Source organism: Prorops nasuta, unplaced genomic scaffold, assembly GCF_024137725.1.
Source record: "Prorops nasuta isolate Cenicafe-Biocafe unplaced genomic scaffold, Cenicafe_Pnas_1.2 PNAS00398, whole genome shotgun sequence".
NCBI lineage: Eukaryota > Metazoa > Arthropoda > Insecta > Hymenoptera > Bethylidae > Prorops > Prorops nasuta.
Window position 1 is genome coordinate 19541 of NW_027117194.1, and position 7728 is coordinate 27268.

At 34.1% G+C, this 7728-nt stretch overlaps 1 pseudogene; it reads right to left on the reverse strand.

Moving 5' to 3' along the window:
• Positions 1-1035: 1035 nt before the first annotated feature.
• LOC136785480 (general transcription and DNA repair factor IIH helicase/translocase subunit XPB-like) lies at positions 1036-1970 on the reverse strand (annotated as a pseudogene).
• Between the last annotated feature and the right edge of the window lie 5758 nt (positions 1971-7728).

Consider the following 7728-nt stretch of genomic DNA (forward strand, 5'->3'; position numbering starts at 1 on the left):
TCGATTATTTAGTCGTCGCGTTTTTAAAAATTACGTCATTTTCTTTAGCGATTAACTTCAGCCCGAGACATACATACATTTTGACTGGAGAAGATTATGAAGAAGAATCTTATTTTCGATATAAATATATAGCTAACTAAGTATGATATCTCTGGATTGCGTGAACCGATTTTGATGTTCATGGTCTCAAATAAAAACTTATTCCAAACCATTTCAAGAAAAGCTTTACTGAAATCATGGCTGTGTATCATTTACGGAGAAAAATCGATTTAAAAATTGAGACGGCCAATCTTGCTGTATAAGATACAGTAGTGCCTCGACGGCGGTATAGACGCGTCTATACCTACTTTTATGTACATGCCGTCGAGACACTACCGTGTCTCTTAATTACACTTCGTCATAGAACTCTGATACTTTTGAATTGGACGTGGGGTGAGAAAATCATTGTATGCAGCTCTTGTGCGATTAGAAATGCCAAAAAAATATTAAATACCTTTTTTTAGAATATCATTTTTGATTGAAATAAGTTTTATGGTGACTCCATTAATGATTTGGTGAAAAGTATTCTGAATAATTATGATTATTGAAAATAAGTGCTGCGAAAATTCCTACGAAATGAGATTACGGCATTTTTAATAGTGGCGCAGATAACGCAAAAATCTGAAAAAATATACAAAAGTAGTAATCGGGGAACCCTAAAAATTACAAAAAAAACATGTATGTACCTCGAAAAAAAAGTAGGAAAAACGTTTTTTTTCTTTTATATTGTTCCTCTACTTAGATTTATGATGCGATGACTTTGGAAAAATTACTAAACATAAACCATATCATTATACAGATCCATAATTTTTTTCAAATTTTTTAGTTGTACCAGTCGGCAGAAAAAAAAATAAAACTACAATTTTTAGTTTTTGGGCTTCTAGGGGTGAGCGGAGGGCTAATCTAAAAACTCAACTTACATAGCTTATTTTTGTTGCCCGAAAAATCATCTTACATAGAAAAAAAAATTATTTGAGATTCTGGGCATTTCACCTATCATAACCATGGGTACCCTTTATTTGGATTCTATACATAGTGCAATAGCTTTTTGCTCATCTTTCCTTTATTCAGATACTCACTATAAAATTCGAATTTCATAGGGCACCTAACTTCTGCACACTGTACCCTTGCAATAAAACCTCTTTTTTGTAATTCCAACCAATAGGCTTCTTAAATTTTAGGTCTGATTAAAAAGTTAAGATCCACATTATTATCATGTTCTTTTAATAATGTAGCCATTAAACCTAATTAAGAATGGGATTGAACAATTGTTAGTACTCAATGGAACATTTTTACAGTAATCGTATGCACTTCATCGAAGACCATAATACCCCATTGTTGTTTCTGCAACCATTTCATTGTTTGTTCAGCCTCCCAAAAACATTTTTGTGTATGTGTGATCATGGAATGTTGTAACTAAAATACTAAAGTTCATTGGCTAATATTTTGCTTCGCTAGTAAACCAACATATTATTGAGTCATCAGCAGTTGGCCATAGTTCAAATTGCTGTTTCCTCTGTTCAACCAATACTCCAGAGTTGCATATAACCAAAGGTCTTTATCATACTGTATAACAAGTTATGAATCCTACTGAACTTTTTCCATCACTACATGGTAACACTATTACATCAGATCTTGCTAAACTATTGTCAAACATCTTTCTCAAATTATTCTCCTGATAAGGCCTTAAAACTGTTGATGGTTTTAAATCAATATTGATTTCATGATTAACACTATCATTTTGAAAATCATGCTCTGCTAGTATAGGATGCTACAATTCTATACATCTCTTTTTTGGATTACGTCAATTTTCTCTTGATTTATTTCAAATCTAATAGCCTTGATTTCCGCATCCTCTTCTTCGTCCTCATCTTCTTTTTCTATTTTGTTATAAAACGTAGTAATATCTTCTGAAACTATAACTGGTTCCTCTGCTCATTCAGTAGTACCTCTGGTGCTTCCATTTTTCCAGGAAAACTGTTGGAGCATATGTGGCACCAAACTTTAAACCATGAAATAATGCCTTATACATAACTTTGTTTTAATTAAACAAATTTTATTTACAATGTGCTTACTTGAAAGTGTTTATGTTTATTATGAGTGGATATAAAACCATCCCACCTTCTCTGTTTCATCTGCAATCTTCCTTAATCTGCATTCTTGAGTAACAGAGTCTTTCAATAACCTTAAAAGTACATCTGGATAGGGAGACTCAAAACAGCACTTATTGTGTTTGAATACAAGCTTGACGTGAAACAATAATAAGTAAATAAACTATTAATTTAATCTATATGCATTTTAAGCAGTTTATTGAGTTATATATACTTTACCATAAATTAGTAAATTCAACAATCATCGGGTATAAAAGTTTAGCTTAGTCTTTTGAGATATTAATAATAATTAAGGCAAAGTACAAATAATATAATATATTTTACATTTAAATGACAGTTAGTAGATAAGTCTCTGGATAAATGTATCAAATGTATTAGCTGTCAAACTCAAAAGACCAACACAAATCAAATAACCAGTACATTGCTGACATAACTGTCTAGCGCCTGCTGGAAATTAAAACGGCGGTCCGATTCGCGCATAAAACGCTCAGAGTATATAGTTTAAGTTATGTTTGTTGTACATTTTTAGCGCATTAAGTGTGCATATGCATGTATCGGGCCGCAGCCTAAGGGCCGTTGTAAAGTGGAAAGCAGCATTCCCAAAAAAAAAATAAATAAATAAATAAACCTGAAAAAGGTCAATTTGAGTTGGCAGCTCTGCGAAGTAGCTACGCTGCAAGTTCTGCTAGCTGATTACGGCCCACTTGTATGATTAAGTAGTAAAAGATTTATGTAAACAGAAATTTGACAGGTCAACTGGATGGTTATGTTCAAATCTGTTTAAGATAAGTGAAACTTAATCTTTATATATAAAATGCATTGGAAAGCGATGCTTTGTGAATAATATCATTTGTTACAAATACTTTGGTCAAATTTGGTTGGTGCGCAAAGTTAATTTCAAAAGTACATGCAAACAAAAATTTATTGGCAAGCAGATTAGGTACTTCTTAGCAAGCACATAATGGCTGGGATGACAAATCATCAGATTCAAGGATTGCGATGGATATACCACAAAAGTATATTTACCCTCATCTATTAAGTTACCACCAGTCGAGTGTATCCTACGTTCTGCTGATCTGTAAAGATGCAGAAACATTAATGTACATAGCACATTATTTAGACTCAGGTAATCTTCAAAAATTTGGTGAAAAGAGACTTAGTAAGTGTTTTTATAAAATGTTTTCTGCAGCCTTGAAATTTCTTATGATTCAGGTAATATTGGATTATGCTATTATGCAAATAAATCATAACTGCAAAAAGGATGGTAGACACGTCATTGAATACAAGTAAACTTAATGATGATATTGGTACATTAAGTACTCTCCAAGTGACATAAAACTAGCAGCAGGGTTAAGAGACACGGCTGTTATGCTTTGTGATGTTGATCTAGCGAACCACCTTTATCAAATTGCAGCAATTCAAAGTGTCCTTTTGTTTTTGGCTTAATGTCAAATTTGTTTCTTTAACATAGGAAACGCAGAAACCGTTTAGATTAGTCCTTGCAGCTTGGAATTACAGAATGTAGTCATTTGGTAGTTTTGTTCCAAAAATTGTCCATGACCCATTATACGCAAAATACGGATGGCAGTGTCTCCTATTCCTAGGAAGAAGTATGTGTAAAGTGTCTGGGATGTAAAAACGATTGAAAATCCGTTTAAGCTGCATATTCTCATAAAAAAACTGAGTATACCTTTGAATTTGAACATCGTCTGAGAATATAACCATTTCATTTCTTAAAACTCCTTTTGTTGATAAATTACTCAATTTCCATTGATTTTTCAGATTGTAAGAATATCAACGGTTAATGTCATTCATAATTTACAAAGCTGTTGAACTGATTTTATTAAATGTAACATTTTAAGCCAATGACTTATGGGACTTGCAATAGTAATGCAAAATTTGATTTGGAGATTTGACTTAAGGACGCTTCACAGTTGATGGCTGCTTTGAGGGCATCAATCAAGATATCGTCACTATAAACTAATTTTATGATAGATTAAAATACATTTTTTTCCAGATTAATATAAGACAAATCCCGGTAATGCTGTACACGCTATACGTCAAAGAAAATTATAGGATATCAATTTAGATATTAATTAACGTGTTTCCTTGTATAAGTCCTACTATATTTGAGCAATTCCACCAATTCAGGAACTGGTTTACCGACGCACATCCCAGATATTTTTGATATTCTCACATCTTGTACTCTTTACCGAAAACTGATTCTCCAATTTTTTCAGAATTTTTTATCCATCATTTACGACGTGGTTATATTGGAAGGTTTTTAATTTTAAGTACGTCATATCTTTTAATTTATTTTCTATACTTTTTAAAATAACTTAATAAATTTTTTTCAAACATGATTTCCATGTAAAAAAATCTCACCTTTCCAGTGGAATAATTGTTCTTCTAATAACATCAATTTATATCGAAGAAAGTAGCGTTTAAAATATAAAAATCAATTTTTCATTAAATACGTTTTTTTTGTATTTTTTTCGTAAAGTTGAGAAAATTTCACATGAAACCTGTAACTTTCAAAATGGGATTCTTATTAAAACTCGTCGAATCGATAATAATAAAAAAAAAAGAAATAATAAATGGTTTACCGCAAGTATTATGGACTATCTCGATTCTTAGGGACTTTTTTTCCAAGTATGACACTAGAGCCTGTAATATTTATTCGAAATGACTTAATTTTATTACTTTAAGTGCCGGTGTCTCTGCGTAAAAATCAGGATTACGTAGGAGTACCAGTTTAAATTTGTTTAATTGCAGTAATGGCTCCCCCAATGTGTTTTTTCTACTCTGTATATCATTTTTTATTTTTAAATCAACTTCAAACCTACAAATTTTAAACTGTAAACTTTCAAAACAAGAGTATATTTAGGATTGGGGAACAAAAAATTTGGGTTGGTACTCCTACGTAATCTCGACTTTTACGCAAAGACACCGGCACTTACAGAAATAAAATTAAGTCATTTCGAATAAATATTACAGGCTCTAGTGTCATACTTGGAAAAAAAGTCCCTAAGAATCGAGATAGTCCATAATACTTGCGGTAAACTATTTATTATTTCTTTTTTTATTATTGTTATCGATTCAACGAGTTTTAATAGGAATCCCATTTTGAAAGTTACAGGTTCCATGTGAAATTTTCTCAACTTTACGAAAAAAATATAAAAAAAACGTATTTCATGAAAAATTGATTTTTATATTTTAAACGCTAATTTCTTCGATATAAAGTGATGTTATTAGAAGAACAATTATTCCACTGGAAAGGTGAGATTTTTTTACATGGAAATCATGTTTGAAAAAAATTTATTAAGTTATTTCAAAAAGTATAGAAAATAAATTAAAAGATATGACGTACTTAAAATTAAAAACTTTCCAATATAACCACGTCGTAAATGATGGATAAAAAATTCTGAAAAAAATTAGAGAATCATTTTTCGATAAAGAGTACAAGATCTGAGAATATCAAAAAATCTGAGATGTGCGTCGGTAAACCAGTTCTCGATTTGGTGGAATTGCTCATATATATATAGTAACGTGGTGGAAACCCAATACAGAAATGTACATATTTTTTAGTTCTCCTCTCCCCTCTTAGTGCCTCCCGCGCTCCCCAATATGCCGCTGATGTGTGAGTGTAGGATGATGAACCTTCCGTGGAGCTACAATGTAGTTTTCCGCAGAAGGAATATTGTAAGTGTCGCCCACGGAAGGAGAGTGTATGTTTTTAGGAAATAGCATTATTGGGAATTGGGCGAATGTTTATAGGATTAGTTGTAAATAGGCTTATTCGAATTAAGAATATTTTATTTTACATAAAATTAGTATTAAGAAGGATCGTCTGCTCCAACATGAGCTAGAAAAACTGTTGTTCTCCTGTCCTATACACTCCCATGCCCCAATGCCTATAATCCTCTCTCACTCTAACCTTCCTGCCGAGCGCGACTGTTTACGCGACGCTTCTACCGTCCCCCTACTGCATATCCCCGCTGAGCGCCCCACCAGTTCCTTCCCGTTACCGCGCCGCGCCGCTAGCGCGCCGAGCTGCGATCTCCCCTGACCACGCCACTACCGACCCATCATTGCCGACCCCGCACCGCATCGCCCCGCCCGAGCAGCCCCCAAGCCATGTAGCAGACGACGCCGCTGGAAGAGAGATGGAGAGACCCAGGGAACAGTGCGAATGCCGATTATAGTCAAAATTACATATGATAATTGGCTCGATGATCGAGAGCATGCGCTGTTGCCCTGCTAATTGCGAATGTCCTAGGAATTAGGAAAAGGACCCGGACCCTTGGATAAACGAGGAATTAAGGACCGGGCCACTTCTCCCGAGAGTGAGGACTGCCAGATCTTTTCCTGCTGTCGTACGAGTCGGTTGGAAACCGATTGCGCTGCGTGATTAACAGACCGCACGCCGAGGTCTGTGAAGTTGATTGGGTCGTCGCGGGATTATTGAGGAGTACCGACTTCTCATTCCGGGCCCCAATCTTTACATTGGTTTCGTGCGGAGTTTTAGAAGAGTGCCGACGCGGGAGGAAGCCGAGAGACTTTGCCGGAGCAGTTGAGTCCTTTTTCCCTGCTTTTCTCCCTGCCGTCCACCTTCCCATTTTGTGCCCTCCCTGTCGCTGCCCCTGCCGATCCCTGAATTTAACCCTGTAAACCTCCCTCAAGTCCTCCCTTCCATCTTTAGTAATAACCCGCGTGGAAAATTTCTAGTATTGGCTATGCATGGCTTCAATATGGCTTATATCAATACCATTGTAAAACCCATATACGAGCCACAGTATGGCTACTGCCCAATTCCCATGGTTCTACCTATATTCAAGCCATGGTTCCTCCTATATTTCTGACATGTTCTAACCCATATTTAAGTGATAGTTTGCTTTAATATTTACGGCTTAAACTTGCTATATTCGTTCTATACTTTAATTCAATTTGATACTATATATATTGGAGACTAATGAGTTAGGGCTATTAAATTTGATATAATTATTATTTATTAAACAAATTACAGACTTGAATTTAATTTTCAGTTTAAATAATTAATTATTATTTACATTATTTACATTATTTACCCCTTTTTTTTGGATTTCTTAATGTGTTACACATTAAGTTTACAACCCTTATATACTCCATTGGTTCCAATTTAATTGCTGCATTTTTATTGACAAACCCTATAAATAAGGAAAGTATACATTAAAGAGTGACAGTTGGGTAGGAAATCTTGATAGTGTTTACCAAAGCAAAGCTTAGAATTTGTCATCGATAATTACATTCAACAGAATTTAAAATATTTTCTGGAATATTCTTCCAATTTTTTTGCCCCGAGCAGTCATTCCATTCAGTGCTTCAACTCCAATCAACATTTTTAAAAGCCTTCGCACCATTTCGTTTGGCCTGTTCCTCCATCTTTTTATGTAATAAAGGTCATCCTTGTTTATATAAACTTTTGACCCAGGCTGTAATTCAACCTAAAACATAATATGCTTTAAGAAATAGGTGTTTTAAATTATGTATACATTATACTCCATAAAATATTAATTTTCATTATGTTAAGTCATGGATA